The following is a 19,309-nucleotide window of genomic DNA, read 5'->3' as shown; positions in this document are numbered from 1 at the left end:
GTGCAGTATACCCGCTCAACCTCACTGATGTCAGGGTTTTTAAGTGTCCTTTTAAACTCAGCTCGTTGATTAAGATAGTATTCGACGGAGGAAGATAATACGGCCGGTAGACGAACAAAGGCTCCTTGGGCCTGGTCGTACTTGAGAATGAGGGATGCGTATTCAAACCCCTCCGCTGCCCAGTTGTAACACACCCACCCGGACAGATCGTGAGGAAAGTTCACAGGAGGCCAGGGGATGATCGTCTCAGGTGAGATATTGAGAGCACACATGATGGATGGATACATGCCAGAGAAGTCAAACGAAAGCTCCAACCCCATACCGGGTCCAGAGTAGTGTAGGCCGGTGATGGGATCAAAGACAGCACCTCCTTCCCACTCAGGGTTGTACTGGGGCTGCCATCGCTGACGACTGTTTAGTTCCATACCCACAGGTCCAGCTTTGACTCTGAGGGTATCAAGTCTAAACTTTAGCTGTGGGATTTGAACGGAATGGATACTCTGCACGAAACCTCCAAAGTTATCTCCTCTTCCGTGTACGACAACGTCTATATTGAGAGTCGTCCTACATCGATGGAAAAGAGACGATACGGGGTTCAGCACTTTAGCCAACCTGGCGCAAAGTTGAGAATCGACCAAGTTATAGATGAGCACGGCAAAGAGACTTTTCCCCCCCATTGTAATCATCTCGTCCATTTTAGAGTAACTGACATCTGCCACCTTGTACAGTTTTCTGGCGTCCTTTGGAGGTTTTTTGTGCAGCTCTCTAACCTTTGCAATAACAAAAGGTGCCACGTCGTTCAGCTTCATGCTAGTGCATGCAAACTTAATCTCTTTAGTTCCCGCCATCCTATAGAGATCTATGATGTTCATGCCACAGCTGTTCATCTTGAAGTGTCCCAATTTAGCCTTCCCTCTGTTGAACTTGTCAATGTGGTTAGATATCAGCTGGAGTTTGTACTCGGTTAATAAGGTTGCGCTCTGTAACACCGAACCTAAGCTATTGAGCATGTCCTTGTACATTTCCAGGTAACGGACGTTTTCGAATTGGAAGAAAGGTAACACATCATCTGCCATGGCCCTGGTTACAAAGAGTCCATGCCAGGCTCGTAATAGTGAGGAGCATCGTCTTTGGGTAGAACTGTCACAGCGTTTGGCGTAATCCGAGTCAGCGTAGAAATGAACACGCTGTTCAATTACCCTCACGTCAAATTCTGCATTGAACACATAGAGAAGTTCTACACCGTGGTCATACAAGAGTCGGATAGTTGTCTCCAGGAGTCTGAGCTCTCCAGAACAGGGGTAAAATGAAATCCGTTTGACATCTTCAATACCGACTCCCTTCGCCAATTCGTAATCAGCTTCTAGGTTATGTTTTTGTGTGACCTTACATTTGTTATAGAGAACAATCAGGGCCTTTCTGTGGTGGTCGGCTGACATCTTGGCTATATGAGAGTTGAGAATTACGAGAGACACGCACGTTATCTCGTGTTGCTGGCCTGGCATATCGGGTGACAAAGTAGGGATGGTGACATTTTTCTTCTGTTTTGGCAATTGCTTCCGGCCGACGTTTAGCCTCTGAACCAGCATGGCTCTATATTCTGTCATGTTCGCAACCCTACTCTGGGTGCAGTAGGGGAACTTGTAGGCAAACGATTCGCATATTAGAGACGTATCCCGGTGGTATTTGTCAAAGACGGTCTCAATGTCCAGACACGCTGCCTTGTAGAAATATGGCATATGTTCACTGTCAAACAGCTTAGTCTCAACCACCGACTTGTCGTGATCGTAGATCAGTTCAGAGGCTGACAGGGTGCCGTTCAGCTTGTTTGTTGGTAGGAAATACATCCTGCCAAACATAACATTGGAGCATAAAGCAGGCGTGTTACCATCTCTATACATGTAATATCCCTTATCGGGACAAAAGTCTCCGAAAGTCAGCGCGCCTCTTACAGTTTCCACATACGTTTTGGCCAAAGAAATGCATTTGAGTGGAAAGACTTGTGCATTTACCTGTCGTTTAATGTCATCGTGAAAGACGTGGATGTTCACTGGATCGCCAGCAAAATGTTTAGACCACTTTTTCTGTACAACTTCCCACATCTCTTCCTCTCCGTCTTGGTCTAGAATCAGGTCTAAGTCGTAACCCACAACAGGAGTTATGTCAGTAACTTTTAAATGTACCGTCGTGTAGATGTTAGCATGTTGGCCCCGTACCACCAACCCTCTACACAAGAGAGCCTCTTCTTGCTTGTGAAATACGATAGATTTTAATATCACCCCGACAAGATTATGTTCAACCTCAGGTTTGACGACTCTGCGCTGAGGGTATATATTAGGAAAGAAGTCTACAAATGGCACTGCTTTCTGCATGATTCCGAATCTGGATACCTCTTGACTTTATCTAAAATGTTTGCATATCAAATATACACCCTTGTATGTGCAGCAAAAACATCCAAGCCTGAAGCAGATTCAACTGGATGGACATGTCCCAGTCAAGTGAAGAATCTACGTGTATTTATACATCCTCAACAGGATCCTTTCCCACCTCCGAAGTCTCCAACCTCGGAGGTGTCCAGCTGTCATATAAAGGTCTAGCCTCAAACCCGCTCTGTCGAGTAATGACATTCAGTCTTACATACATGTCTAGGTGTTAGGCATGAATTACACTGTGATCATTTTCCAAGAACGAAGAATCCCCACTTGCTAGTCATGACAAATAAGAAAGGAAAGACTGTCTTAGTAGAGTTTAACACCTTGCCTCATAGAGAAGAAGACACAGCTGTCTTACAAACAATAAGATTACCATCCAATAGAAGAGCTTTATTCCTTGCAGTTGGAACAGATGTATTGTATGACAATCTGTCTGAAGACTTGTCCTTCAGCGCGTTGTCGCCAAACGACAGGGCAACGTTTCAATTTCTCCTATACCTGACATATTGCTGCAAAGGGGTGTTTCTCCAAGTGACCTTGGAGAATCCAGATTTCCGTAGCATGTCACCTCCTATCAGAGAGGACTTCGCTCACGGGCGTCTATTCTGTTTCGTTCTGGACATGAGTAGTGACAAGTCAGTTGACATGAATGACCTAGCATCTAGCCACGCTTTACAAACCAGACCGCCTACATACTCCCATGACGGTGTGTCAAATAGCCAGCTGCTCAGTCTCATAAACATGAGTGTCAACATGGACGTATTTAGAGGAGACGACTCGGAGGGTGAAGACAGCACAGCCACACACCCGTCGACAGATGTTACAAGGATTGAACTACTGGAGGAGGCTTTCAATGCCTTTATGCGTCTACAATTGGTTAGACAAAAGGCAACATCCCTAAATCACGCAATGATCGTCATGCGAGACAATAAGGGAGAGCTGTCTTCTATCTTCGATTGGGTGGACATCCACAACGACACACTTAATTCCAATAACCTGGATAAGAAGAAGGCCAAGGACCTAGGGGGTTCCATGTATACACCAGCCTGTCAGTCGGGGAAGAAAGTGGTCATCTTACCAGATACTATAATGGATATTAATCTCAAGGTTCTGGAAAACTCCATAGGTAGGCTGACGGACAGTGTTGGCCATGGAGAATGCAAGCCACTGTTCATATCAGTCCTCTCCAAACTCACAAGTGCCGAATGTGTGAAGCAGAAAGTCATTCAAACTGGATATGACGTGACCATGTTGGACGATAATCAATTTCTGGACAAGCTGAAGGCTTTCACAAAAGATCTTGACGATTGCTCACACCTTGTTGATGTGAACGTTAGAGGGCTGTTGGTATTCAGATACTCTCTCGAGAAACTCATCGACAGAGACAACCCTGACATGTTCGTTAAATCGCTGATCCACAAACACGTGCCTATCACAAAGGGTCGGATTGATAAGGTGCTGTGTGACATAAAGAGGAAACGTAGGACACGGGGTATAGCGTCTTTGCTGGAGAACGGACAGTGTTATTGCAAACGGAAGATCATAAATTATGGATCTGTTGCATGCGGCGGACAGTGTCAGACTGCGTACTCGTGTTTTTACAACTCGTCCCGACTGCACCCCTTCATCGTGAGTAAAGACGAGCACGTCTATTACTTTGAACCCCTCTTTCCTCATCTGGGTAGGCTGGAGCGTCTGAGCAAAGAGATGAAAGTCAAGGCCAGGTCAACACGCAGGCAATTCGAGAGTATAGCAGATATGGTCTTTAACATCCTGATCAGGTATCAATTCTGTGGAAATGGAGCACTTTACGAGGGTCTTAGCAATCTTATGGACAACGATCTCAGCAACTCCAGCTTGTCTCTCGGTTGTCACCTTTCGGAGATCCACGAATCGTTTTACCTCTCACCAAGTGATCAATGTGACTACTCGGAAAACGCTACAGTTCTCAATCCAGTGAAATTGTACGACTTTGCGGTGGTGAGATACTTGTTTTGTGACAGTCTTCAAGTTGGCAGATTGTTCCAGGCATCCACTACGTTCAATTACATCATTGTCAACACTGCGCCCAGGTACACCATTGAGCGTATTATGCTCTTCAACGTCACAGGTCCCGGAGAAGGCAAGAGTTACGCTAACAACGTGTTGAACTATCAGTTCAGGAGGGTAAAGGGTTGTGTAGAAACACTGACGTCTTTCACCCCGCAAGCTTTCAAGTACAAGCACAATAGGAATTCTGGTGTGGTCATGATAGACGATGCTCATATAACCCACGAGAAGACCATGAAGAGCGTCGATAAGGAGTCTAATGTGATACCCAATACTTTTAAAAACATGTTGGACACTTCCATTCTTGAAAGTGATGTGGTGACAAAAGACGTAAGCACCGGTAAAGTGGAAACCAAAAAGTTTTACACAGTACAGAATTGTGGATTTGCTTGGAACACCAACACTATGGTCTTTGTCAGTGGTGCGTGGGCCAACAGAAGTGTGATTATGCAATCTGAGTTCCCTGACCATGTGACACGCACACGTAGTACCAAGCAGGTACAGGACACGGTAGAGAAACTGAAAATGGATCAAATTGCTGCAATTTGTCTGTACAGACAAAACCTTATACAGTCTGCTACAATGATTGCCGAGTCTGATGTCATGCAATTCAGTGTGAGTTTTGACATTGCTAGAGAAGCTTGTGTAGCTGCCCTAAATGCCAGTCACATTGTGTGCCCAGGAGCCGTCAGCCGCAGGGTTTCCTTGTGCATCAACCAGCTGGTGTTTGCTGAGGCCATGAAGTTGGCCTGTCACTTTGTCTTTGACATATGGATCCCTCCCTGGACCGAGATCCCGGATGAGAAGGCTTGTCCTGACTTGAGGGTTTACATGAAGCAAATGGATGAGAATAGACTGACGGCTCTCAACAAATTGTCATTCGGTGAGATCTGCTTGGAGACTAACGCTGTATACAAACTTTGCACAGCAGCCTGTCTACCTGACATTTGTCCTCGGGTGGTTGACACGCAGGGGCGCTTTGCGTGCAAGGTGTTAGGCTACATCTTGACCCAGATACACGAGCAACATCTTAAGACCAGTTTGAAAAACGGAAACTTGTGCATTTCAGGTGTAGATGTTATGTTTTTCTCACCAAAAGAGATCAAGGGTGGACACGCTGCGGCCAACGAGATGTTATTGTTGTGCTCAGCATGTACAGTCCCGCCTCGTGCTGGTAAGATAGAGACCTACAATCTGTGCACTTACAGGTACGCCACTAACACTAACACGCCTCATAACAGGAGACTACAATCGAATCATTACAAGAAAATAGGATCTGTCGTCGTTCCACTTGAAGCTGTCTATGACATGCTGGCCCTTTATGCGCCAACGTCACACTCTGGCTTTTGGGAGAAGATCACAGTCTCGATGACAGAGGCTTACAAGAATGGAAATTTTCAACAAGTCAATGCATTTGGACAATGTTCCATTGACAGCAGCACTGAGCAGCAGCTTATATTGAGATTCACACTGGACTTCAACGCTGACCCAATTTGCTCTGTGATATTAGAAGCGACATCGGTCATCAAACCTCTTAACGAACTCACTTTCAACAAGTGTCCCCTGGGAGGGGAGACGTTTCAATGTTCTGCACCTTTGTATTACGGGGGGGTTATTAGAAGGACGATGTCTCAAAATGCCCCTAAGGAAGCGTATGACAAAGGTCACCTGAAAGAATCCAGACTCGGTCCAAAAGGCACCTTCCACGGTCCCAGATTGAGTGTTTATTCAACAGACTACTCTGGTGTACCAGTGAAAAACGTTAGCTCATTTTGTAATACGCGGACCGTCTATCATCAAGACAAGATATTTTTAAGAGTCAACCGTGCTGACCATGGTCACTTACTTGAACTAGAGGAGGATTGGGAGTGGAAGGACGCTGTTGGGGTGTTCAACAACGTTCACGGCGTAGACACGTTTTCCGTGGTTATGTTGAAACGTGACTATGCTACTACCATGATGGCCGTAAAGGGAGAGTTGATAACTAAAAGGCCTCGACGGTCAACAAAACTCATGGCCATGATAAAGGCTTTACGCGATTCCGACGGGCGCGCAGCCCTTGCTATGAGAAAGGGTATAGAGACACAAGATCGAAGGACTCAACCTTTCACTACAAGTAGTCAGCAACCTAAAAGGAATGCCACTCAACATTACTCGGGGGATGAGCTTGTGGCGAAAAGGAGAAAGGTGGCCAGGGTGGAAGATACAGAAAACTGATGTAGCTCTGCAAGAAATAAAATTCTCCATAGGCACTGCTAGCTGGTTCCTCCAACCCAGTAGCCTTCTTCAAACCAACCGAACAGTCAAACATGTATATAATGTCCCATACTTAAGGCTTGTTCCTCAAGTGAAAATAACTCTCTGTCACACCATTGTGTCTAGAAGACTAGAATTGAGATCATAAGTTTAGAATGTCGGATAGAGTGTGCAATTCGTCATGGTGGGAAGGAGCTTGTGGACATGGCAGCCATAAATCATTGACAAAAGCAATTCAACCGTTTTTAAGTTTTCACAAGCCTGATAATGCTCATGTTGAGCGTTTGGATTTTTGGAAGACAGTATCAGTTGTAGTTGGCAATATTCTCAAAGGCACAAGCCTGCGTTTGGATCACGGCAGTAGTTGTCTGTCAGATTTGATAACAAAGATGTCATTGCTGACCTTGCCTCAAATTAATGAAATTTTGGCAGTAGGAAGCGGGACTGGCCTAGCGGAAGCCTACATTGGATATACAGCACTCAAAGCGAAGGTAGTTCACATAACTGACATCGAACCTCCTCATGATATGGTCGAAAAGTTATCTTGCCACGAATCGATTGACAAGTACACTCAAGCAGACGCTTTGATGTTTATATATCCTTTTGCAGGAGCTTCAGGTTACGAAGGAGACATAGGAAAATTCAAAGGAGACTACATTGTAATGATCGGAGAAGTTACTACCCTTGGACACCCTAATCGGTCAAAATGTATGAGGCAAATAAGTCTAGATTTTGAAGAACGTTTAAAAGTGAAAATGGGCACTTGTACGGCTTTTTGCTGTAATAAGCACATGTTTCTATACAGCAGAAAATGCAAGGAAGGCAACAACACGATCAACGGTCCTACAAGTTAAAAATTGGATTGATGAAATGATACAGTGTCATCATTACACCATTTTTTATTATTATTAATTAATAGTACATGTATAATTGCACCAAATTGAATGAATAATGGTGTAAACACTGTCTTGTATCTAATAAATAACATTTTACACACAGTCCTCTTTTTCAATTTATTTTCAGTTCAAATGCACATTGTTATTGACAGCACGGTATCCATGACGGGTCCGCATATAATGCCTATTCAACAAATGTTTAGAATACATTTGACCCTTTATTCTATATCTGTGACACATAGTTGGTCGCAGATATAGAATAAAGGGTCACATTTATGCACAGATGTGAGGTATGAGATGGATTTGAGGTGTTATTATTTCCGAACATTAGATGGCAGCAACGACTAGGGCAGGGTAATTGTCTGTTTTTTTTTTTTGAACATGTTGTTATCCAAAGCTATTTACAGTAAATATGTGTCAGGGAAGTTTGTCCTACAAGTTAAAGATGGCTACAAAAATTGTATAATGTCAAATTGAAGACTGGATTTATTAAATTATATGTAACGTTTCAACATTAGACCATCTTTAACTTGAAACCCCCATCCAAGGTCGTTCGTTCCTCCAACTCACACCGACCCGTGAAAGCCAATCAACCGAAACTTGAACAGTCCAACGTGTAGCCCATATAATGTCACATACGCAAGGCTCGTTCCTCAAATGAAAAGCCCCGGAGCCCACAATTCAATCATGGCAACACCAAGAGGAGATTATGATCACTATTCCGTTGATTATGTTGACTGATAAGTTGTCTGTTTTAGGAAAGAGATAACCCTTTGCAGGTGTTCCATGGTGTTTTGCTGAACAATCTGGGTTATTTTGGCAAATGTATTTAAAGGTTTGAGAATGTTCTCTTTTTTCTCGAGAGATGAGCCAAAGCAATCGAGAAGGAACTTTTCATTTTGGGGGCATTGACTATTTATATGAGAAAATGATTTGGTTTTGAAGCATGAGTTAACTGTTTTGGGTGAGATATGACCTTTTGAAGGTGATCTATGTAGTTGTGCTGAACCATATAGGCTATTTTGCTAAATGCACGTGGAGCTTTGAGAATGTAATTTCTGTTTCAAGAATTGAGCCAAACCAATGGAGAAAAACTGTAATAGCAAGCTTACATGAGAACATACTACAGGTTTTTTCAATCGCTAAGAAGCGCTTACCCATACTTTGGATACTTTTTCTAACTCTCTAACTCTTAACACAATTAGCACAGCATCAGTCTTTTTTGGCCATACAATTCACATATTTCATGTCTTTTTCACACAATATGCTGTCAGTGAAGACATTTCCACAACGCTTACATTTTCTTAACAGACAACCTACACCTCCCAACAAAATGATTGATTGTTTGTGTAGTATTTATGAATGGTAACACACAACATCCCACAATAGCAAAAACAATTATCCAAACCTTAGATACAGTATAAAAACATCTGCTTCTGCAATGATATTAGTTCAAAAACAACATGTCTCAGCAAAAAAAAGAAAAGAAAAGACAATTCAAAAATGGACACACAGCTGATTTATGTTGGGTAAAGTGGGCCAACCACAGCTGATTCCAGTGTAGCCTAGACTCAGAGGCAGGGGTTATTTCCTTCAATTACTATAAAAGAAGGACTTTGAGGAGAGATGTTGTTGGATTTAGGAAACAGAAACAGACAAAAACAAACACTGTAATGTTTGGACGAGGAAGAGCAAGGGGCCCAGGGAGATTCGAGCAGGCCCAGTGAGAGATGGAGGGAGAGGTGCAGGTACAGTGAGAGGAGCAGGGCTGGGGATAAGACCACGCCCAAGGAGAGGGCAAGGTAGAGGTGTAAGAATGCATGGTGGTGGCATTCCAAGGGCTGCAAGAACAGTAGTCAGTGATGAACTTCGTACCACTATCATTGACCATGTAATCAACCACTGTCTTTCATTACTGTAAGAGAGGCTGGTGAAAGAGTGCAACCCAAGTTGAGGCGGTCAATGGTTGCCTCCATTATACGCATCTTTCAACAAACCAATATTTTGTTCACTGTAAGCATTACTGTAAAACCTTTTCTGTTCTATTACTGTATACTGTGTTTCTACTGTACTTCCTTTAGTAAACAGTAAGAAAAGAAAAGAAACTGATTTGCTTTTTACTGAAATGTGTTTGAACGTGAACATTATTGTATATGTGGACATACAGTTCCCAACCAAGACATTTAGTGTAAAAGATGGATTGCATGTTTTGCATGCAAATACCTGAAACATAAGTCTATGCAGTTTTTATAATGTCAACAATAGCCAGTATTTTGAAACCTGGTGTACTTTGATTGACTGCATGTACCTTGTGAAGTGAAAACAAGTGTTATTCTTTGACAGAATAATTTCATTTTGAGTCAGATTTCCAGTGTTTTGGTAAAGTCAGTGTGTGCAGAGAAGCATGTGTTCTGTCTTGAAATGGAGAGTTAGTATATATTTAACAAAATGTGTGTTTGAGAAGAAAATTATCCATTTGGCCAATTGTGTTTTGTAGGTGTCAGTCTGTGTTAAGAGTTTAGAAAAAGTATCCAAAGTATGGGTAAGCGCTTCTTAGCGATTGAAAAAAAAAACTGTAACTAGAATCCAATGACTAGTTCTATTGATTAGTGAATAATGTAAGCACACAGGAAATCGCAATTTCTTCCACACTGTATGGTGGAAGGCAAACATTTACAGAAAAAAATGCTGGTTGGTGTTGAACTATTCTTGTATTTGGACACCACGGTGAAAGCTAACATTGGGTTAGGGTTAGGGTTAGGGCTGGACATATCCAACCAGTCACAAGATCCAACCAATTCTCTCTCTCTGTAAAAAAAACCCTGTAAAAATAGTTTTGTTATCAGCTAGTTTCTCACAATTCACAAGGCCGGTAGATAAAAATTCAGATTTCTCAGACAAACTCAGTCCAACGTGGGACCCTCAGTCCAACGTGGGACCCTCAGTCCAACGTGGGACCCGCCCCCCCCCCCCCCCCCCTCCTACTCCCACACACACACACACACACACACACACACACACACACACACACACACACACACACACACACACAGACACACACTATATAACGACTCAAAACACTTATCCAACATTCAGAACTCAGGTCGTTATCATGTCTTCAGAATCAGTAATGCTGGAACTTTACAAGCACGACATTGCTGAGCGTCAATACTGTTCCATAGATTTAGTTACGGAGCTGCTCTCAGAGGAGTACGAGTCTGAGGACGATGATCTTCTCCGATCCTATAGCAGTACAACTAATTCGGTTAAGATGATGTACAAATTAATTGAACGTAGCCTCAAGACAAATGAGCGAGCAAGTACATTCCTAACGGCAGTCCGACAGCGAAATGTTTATCTGTTTAGAGATTTGGAGGAAATAGGACCAATGGGAAAGTTCGGTAAGTAGAAAAAGCTAGTTAAATAAAGTTCTGTTGTCAATAATAACTTATCCCACATTGAGGTGTTGTGTTTTTTTTCCAGTCAGGAGGGACCCTCCTGCAATAAGGCTTTCATATCGGGTGTGTGCTGCTCTTGGCCAGAACGTGGAGGATATTTTTAAAATGCCCTTGCTATCGAGGTACAACCGGAGAATCACAACTATATTGCCTGCGGTCGACGTACTCTTGACGTATGACCAATTACTTCCCGAAGAATGTGCCGACTTACGAACATACCAAGATGATAGAAATACTCTGATTACTTTATTGAAGACACTCTGTGGTGACGTGAACATTTCAGAACCTTCTAGACGTTTTATTTCGTTGGTGATATCGTCCTATAACATGTTTGTCTTTGATGTCCACCGCATCTCCGCGGAAGCTGTATTTGCCTTTGTGTAATACATTTTAGTCATTTCCAAACCCCACTGTTCACAGCTGTGCATTGCAAAAATAATAATAATAAATACGGTGGGCTGACTACGAATATGCACTTCTTACATTTTTTTCTCCATTGGCATAATTTCCTTGTGGACATCATCACCTGCACAACAGTTCACTACACTATCAAAATCTTTCAGGCACATAATACCATGAAAAACATAATGGTAGGCTATATACTGTAATATGGATCTCTTGGATCATCTGCTTGTCATCAGATGATGTCGGACACATCCGATCACCAATCACACAGTAAGTTTAGTTAGCTGACAGGAGCAATGCAGCAGTATAAATGCTTATAAATGCAGTATAAATTTTACATGTATTCATTTAGCTTTTATCCAAAGTGACTTCCAAGAGAGAGCTTTACAAAAGTGCATAGGTCAATGATCCTAAACAACGAGATAACATTGTGGTTAGCCAAAACATGAAGCAGACATTATTGTTGCTTGCTTTTCTACAGGTACACTCTTGCACTTTTGAGGTTCATGTTGTTTAGTTGTAACTTGTTTGGCTACATGCTGTTATGGTTCTTCTCTTTGGAACTTACTGTATTTGGGTTTTTTCACAATGTATGCTTCATGTTTTGGCTACCCGAAATGTTTGGGGCTTTCGCGTTGTTTTGATCAGTGACATATGCACACTATGAATAAATGTAAATGTAGATTGAGACACATTGTATTCTGGAAAGAAAACATCTACTACAGTAACTGTAGCACAGTGCACATAAGGGATATTTCTAAGGTTCACTGCCATACTGACAAAACATCTAAACATTTTGACCTGCAGTGTTTACACAATGCCAAAGGGACTTTTCATTTTGAGGGCACTGATTATTTGGATGAGAAAAGGATTTCGTTTTGACTTTGTTGACAGTTGTCTGTTATGGGAAAGAGATGACCCTTTGCAGGTGTTCCATGGTGCTTTGCTGAACTATCTGGGTTATCTTGGCAAATGTATTTAAAGGTTTGAGAATGTTCTCTTTTTTCTCGAGAGATGAGCCAAAGCAATCGAGAAGGAACTTTTCATTTTGGGGGCATTGACTATTTATATGAGAAAATTATTTGGTTTTGAAGCATGAGTTAACTGTTTTGGGTGAGATATGACCTTTTGAAGGTGATCTATGTAGTTGTGCTGAACCATATAGGCTATTTTGCTAAATGCACGTGGAGCTTTGAGAATGTAATTTCTGTCCTGGCTTGAAATGTGAATAATGATATCAGAAACTAAAAACACATGTTTTGAATGTAAATTGGCAAGACGTTTTTGACACTTGCACATCGAAACATTTAATGTAACGATTAATGCCGGCCTATATTCAACATGTGAGAACTGTCGAATCAAATCACCTTTATAGCATAAATAGATTCTATGATCATGTTTTTCCTAGAGCAAAATTAAAACGAATTATAACAGGCCCTAATGAAAAAAGCAAGTCATTTCCTATAGTTTGGAGATAAATTACAGGAAATGAAAATAAGGCCTACTTGACACAGACAGTGGTCTTTATTAAACGAATACATTACATATAGAGGGATTTAAATATCATATTTATTTATTTAAAAACAAAAGAATTGTTTCGATCAGATACATTTTATTTAAACATTTCATTTTTTTAAAGAGTAGAAAACATTGCAGCCTACATTTAGTCTTTAGATTTTTTTTTTAAACACACAGATTAGTAAAAAGTTAGACATGACAATTCACTCGCTTTAATGATTATGTATAGGATATGTAGTTATATTCTAATTAAATAAATCTAAATTCTACATAATAAAAAAAATACCTATTCCATTTATTTCTTTAAAAATAAAAGAATTGTTTTGATCAGATATATTTTATTTAAACATTTCATTTAAAAAAAAGAGTGGAAAAACATTCCAACCATAAGTCTTTTTTATACTGATTTAAAATAACACAGATTATTACAAAGTTAGATATGACTTGCTTAATGATTATAAATGATTGCAAATACTAACGCATATTATAATGAAAGAAAAAAAATGTAAATACCCTATAACAAATTTAGATATGCAGATATGCTCTTGCTTGAATGTATTAAAAATAACATCAAGCCAAAGTTGTTTATAAAAGCTTAGAAAATAACTTCCACATCAGACCACATACATTTAACCCCTTCAAAAGCAGAGCAGCATGCGTTCATAGCAGTCTGTCAGATGGGACGCTAAAGTAAGTTGCAGATATCTTTAGTATTCTGTGGAGATTACGAATTTCGTCATCACAGACAGGGCATCTCTCTGACTGACACAAACAAGTTACGTGGCCACAATGACTTACCCACTGTTGTTTTTCACAACAACAAGATAGGCCTACGGCCTGCATGTCGAATGGAATAGCACGGCTCACATTCTGGCAAAAACCACACAACACAAGACCTGATTCTTCATGCTGCATACATTCGGCGCATGTTTGGCATATCAGATGACCGCATTTGAGATAGCTATTCGCACTACCAAGACATCTGATACAAGAAAACGTTTCCACTTCTTGAACTGCTGGTGTGTTGCTTGGGGCTGGTTCTCCGTTAGATGTATCTGAGATTAAACATTAGGAAGCTTTTAGCCTATAGCAGGTCTAAACAAAATCTTTAGGTTTGATTATGGTTTTGATTTATCTCACCCACGAGGCGAAGACCACGGCAATCTCCTAATTCCTCCATTGTTTTGTTTCCGACGTCTAGATGTGACCCGTCAACCCCAGTGACAGAAGGAGAGAATCTTCCATCCTCTTCTAGAACGCTGTTTAGGGAAAGTTGGGGATCGGAAAAAAATACCACTACGGGAAGCCTTCTGCCGTCCCCATTACCGCGCGTCAGATCGTATGGCCTGTGTTTTAATATATTAGGCGAGCTTTTTATTACCAAGCTGTACAGATTATGGTGGAATCCGTAAGATTTTTTAAAAAAATCATTAGATTTGACGATCATGTTTACATTCGCCATTGTGAACCCGTGCACTATGAGTGCAATACATGGGGCGTTCGTTGAGAGAGACAGCTCTTCGTTCCAGATGTTCGAGGAGAGAAATCCATTCCCTCTGAGCAACTCGAACACAGACTGCGGCTGATTACAGGTAATTGATCTCATGGTCTGACCAACCAAGACCGTGAGTTGGTGAGGTACCTATATAGAACCAGACAAAGTTTCAGTGAGTATTATTCATTTAAAGCACATGGCTTGGCACATCCTGTCAACACAATCCAGAAGAAAAACAAAAACAGTAGAATTTACTTACATGTCTGCAATTCAATTTAAAGGCTGTTTCGTCATCCGCTCGGATAAACTGATATGCCGATTGCCAGCTCTCTGCTTGGAGAAGATCTACCACTTTCTTCACATGTTCAAAAAAGCTACCGATGAACTGAATCGGTGTGTGAAGAAAAGAGGCCTCGTTTGAAAAATCTGCGAGCGGAGATGTTAACAATGCGTTAACATCTTGTAATTGAAAAGATTTGCAGTCTCGATCAGCCCACAGACTTTCAGCCAATCTCAAAATCTCGTTGGAATATCTAGTTACGTTTTTCTTTGCGAGTTGAACCATAATTACTGTCAAATTGTTTAGAAGTAACTGGTGTGTCCAGTTGGTCATAAAGAATTTTTGGACGCCTTCTGTAGGTAAATTGATGAGACTCTCTGGTGGGAGCTTCCACTTCAAAAAGATGGTGGAACACTCCATTGCAGATTTCTTGCTCAAGATGCTCTCACTAAGATAGGCTGTAGTTTTTATAGTAAAATCTGAAAACGCCCATCACTAAGGTATTTAGTCTAGCGTTTGTGGGAGATATTTCTGCTCAGCTGCAGCTGTGAAAACAATTATAGTTCTCGTGGGATTAACAGTATATTATGAATACGCTTACAGCTGCATGTCTCTCTCAAGACATTTTGATGTGAGGTTTCCCACAGTTCTGTGTACTTGTGTGTTATGCCAGGTGCTTGCGTTGTCTTGTCTTAAGAATTTCAGTGCCCAGTCTAACCTTGTGTTGCTCTCTGCACCTGACAAATAAAAGACTCCAACTGGAACCTCCAACCTATTCTAGGCTATGTGCACATTTTTATAACCAATTCTACGTCGCAATATGAGGTTTTTCCGGGGCTGAAGGGATAGAGTGGCCGCCTCTCGATACCAAGCTCTCCAGTTCGAAGCTCGTCCGACACAGTTCATTTATTTATTTTTCAAATCTAGGAGATGAATACAATGTTAAATTCCATACAGAGTTCTTTGTGGTTTAGTGATAAGAAATTACACAATAAAACAATTACAGTTTTTCATGATTGCTAAAACACATTTCTTGAAGCAGTCAACCATTCTCTCAAGACATTTTGATGCGAGGTTTCCCACATAGGCCTACTTGTCGCCACTCTGGACTGGCTAACCTGAGATGCTCCGCAGGGATGTTATCCATTAGTTTTCTCATCCGCTAGTTTCCCACAATTCAGACACAAAACAGGTTGATAACAATTTAGATTTCTCAGACAAACTGATTCTCACACTAAAAGCCATGCTGAAAGTCCACCGTGGGACCAAGAGATGAGATAAGAACCAAAACTGTATCCATAATATAAAATATACAGAAATCCACGTAGAATTTATTCAACCTTTTTTCAACCTTTATTCAACAGTTGTTTTTTGTGTATTAGGGTTAGTATAGCGTACTATTTATTGTTATCTGTAATTTAGGAAATTTTAGTGTTAGGGTTAGTATAGTCGTTTATTTATTGATATCTGTATATTTAGGAAGTTTACTTATCTAAGCTCAGTATAGATGTAAATTTGTTCTGTGTACTTGTATGTTATGCCAGGTGCTTGCGTTGTCTTGTCTTAAGAATTTCAGTGCCCAGTCTAACCTTGTGTTGCTCTCTGCACCTGACAAATAAAAGACTCCAACTGGAACCTCCAACCTATTCTAGGCTATGTGCACATTTTTATAACCAATTCTACGTCGCAATATGAGGTTTTTCCGGGGCTGAAGGGATAGAGTGGCCGCCTCTCGATACCAAGCTCTCCAGTTCGAAGCTCGTCCGACACAGTTCATTTATTTATTTTTCAAATCTAGGAGATGAATACAATGTTAAATTCCATACAGAGTTCTTTGTGGTTTAGTGATAAGAAATTACACAATAAAACAATTACAGTTTTTCATGATTGCTAAAACACATTTCTTGAAGCAGTCAACCATTCTCTCAAGACATTTTGATGCGAGGTTTCCCACATAGGCCTACTTGTCGCCACTCTGGACTGGCTAACCTGAGATGCTCCGCAGGGATGTTATCCATTAGTTTTCTCATCCGCTAGTTTCCCACAATTCAGACACAAAACAGGTTGATAACAATTTAGATTTCTCAGACAAACTGATTCTCACACTAAAAGCCATGCTGAAAGTCCACCGTGGGACCAAGAGATGAGATAAGAACCAAAACTGTATCCATAATATAAAATATACAGAAATCCACGTAGAATTTATTCAACCTTTTTTCAACCTTTATTCAACAGTTGTTTTTTGTGTATTAGGGTTAGTATAGCGTACTATTTATTGTTATCTGTAATTTAGGAAATTTTAGTGTTAGGGTTAGTATAGTCGTTTATTTATTGATATCTGTATATTTAGGAAGTTTACTTATCTAAGCTCAGTATAGATGTAAATTTGTTCTGTGTACTTGTATGTTATGCCAGGTGCTTGCGTTGTCTTGTCTTAAGAATTTCAGTGCCCAGTCTAACCTTGTGTTGCTCTCTGCACCTGACAAATAAAAGACTCCAACTGGAACCTCCAACCTATTCTAGGCTATGTGCACATTTTTATAACCAATTCTACGTCGCAATATGAGGTTTTTCCGGGGCTGAAGGGATAGAGTGGCCGCCTCTCGATACCAAGCTCTCCAGTTCGAAGCTCGTCCGACACAGTTCATTTATTTATTTTTCAAATCTAGGAGATGAATACAATGTTAAATTCCATACAGAGTTCTTTGTGGTTTAGTGATAAGAAATTACACAATAAAACAATTACAGTTTTTCATGATTGCTAAAACACATTTCTTGAAGCAGTCAACCATTCTCTCAAGACATTTTGATGCGAGGTTTCCCACATAGGCCTACTTGTCGCCACTCTGGACTGGCTAACCTGAGATGCTCCGCAGGGATGTTATCCATTAGTTTTCTCATCCGCTAGTTTCCCACAATTCAGACACAAAACAGGTTGATAACAATTTAGATTTCTCAGACAAACTGATTCTCACACTAAAAGCCATGCTGAAAGTCCACCGTGGGACCAAGAGATGAGATAAGAACCAAAACTGTATCCATAATATAAAATATACAGAAATCCACGTAGAATTTATTCAACCTTTTTTCAACCTTTATTCAACAGTTGTTTTTTGTGTATTAGGGTTAGTATAGCGTACTATTTATTGTTATCTGTAATTTAGGAAATTTTAGTGTTAGGGTTAGTATAGTCGTTTATTTATTGATATCTGTATATTTAGGAAGTTTACTTATCTAAGCTCAGTATAGATGTAAATTTGTTCTGTGTACTTGTATGTTATGCCAGGTGCTTGCGTTGTCTTGTCTTAAGAATTTCAGTGCCCAGTCTAACCTTGTGTTGCTCTCTGCACCTGACAAATAAAAGACTCCAACTGGAACCTCCAACCTATTCTAGGCTATGTGCACATTTTTATAACCAATTCTACGTCGCAATATGAGGTTTTTCCGGGGCTGAAGGGATAGAGTGGCCGCCTCTCGATACCAAGCTCTCCAGTTCGAAGCTCGTCCGACACAGTTCATTTATTTATTTTTCAAATCTAGGAGATGAATACAATGTTAAATTCCATACAGAGTTCTTTGTGGTTTAGTGATAAGAAATTACACAATAAAACAATTACAGTTTTTCATGATTGCTAAAACACATTTCTTGAAGCAGTCAACCATTCTCTCAAGACATTTTGATGCGAGGTTTCCCACATAGGCCTACTTGTCGCCACTCTGGACTGGCTAACCTGAGATGCTCCGCAGGGATGTTATCCATTAGTTTTCTCATCCGCTAGTTTCCCACAATTCAGACACAAAACAGGTTGATAACAATTTAGATTTCTCAGACAAACTGATTCTCACACTAAAAGCCATGCTGAAAGTCCACCGTGGGACCAAGAGATGAGATAAGAACCAAAACTGTATCCATAATATAAAATATACAGAAATCCACGTAGAATTTATTCAACCTTTTTTCAACCTTTATTCAACAGTTGTTTTTTGTGTATTAGGGTTAGTATAGCGTACTATTTATTGTTATCTGTAATTTAGGAAATTTTAGTGTTAGGGTTAGTATAGTCGTTTATTTATTGATATCTGTATATTTAGGAAGTTTACTTATCTAAGCTCAGTATAGATGTAAATTTGTTCTGTGTACTTGTATGTTATGCCAGGTGCTTGCGTTGTCTTGTCTTAAGAATTTCAGTGCCCAGTCTAACCTTGTGTTGCTCTCTGCACCTGACAAATAAAAGACTCCAACTGGAACCTCCAACCTATTCTAGGCTATGTGCACATTTTTATAACCAATTCTACGTCGCAATATGAGGTTTTTCCGGGGCTGAAGGGATAGAGTGGCCGCCTCTCGATACCAAGCTCTCCAGTTCGAAGCTCGTCCGACACAGTTCATTTATTTATTTTTCAAATCTAGGAGATGAATACAATGTTAAATTCCATACAGAGTTCTTTGTGGTTTAGTGATAAGAAATTACACAATAAAACAATTACAGTTTTTCATGATTGCTAAAACACATTTCTTG

Source organism: Hypomesus transpacificus, unplaced genomic scaffold, assembly GCF_021917145.1.
Source record: "Hypomesus transpacificus isolate Combined female unplaced genomic scaffold, fHypTra1 scaffold_138, whole genome shotgun sequence".
NCBI lineage: Eukaryota > Metazoa > Chordata > Actinopteri > Osmeriformes > Osmeridae > Hypomesus > Hypomesus transpacificus.
This window is presented reverse-complemented; position numbering follows the sequence as displayed.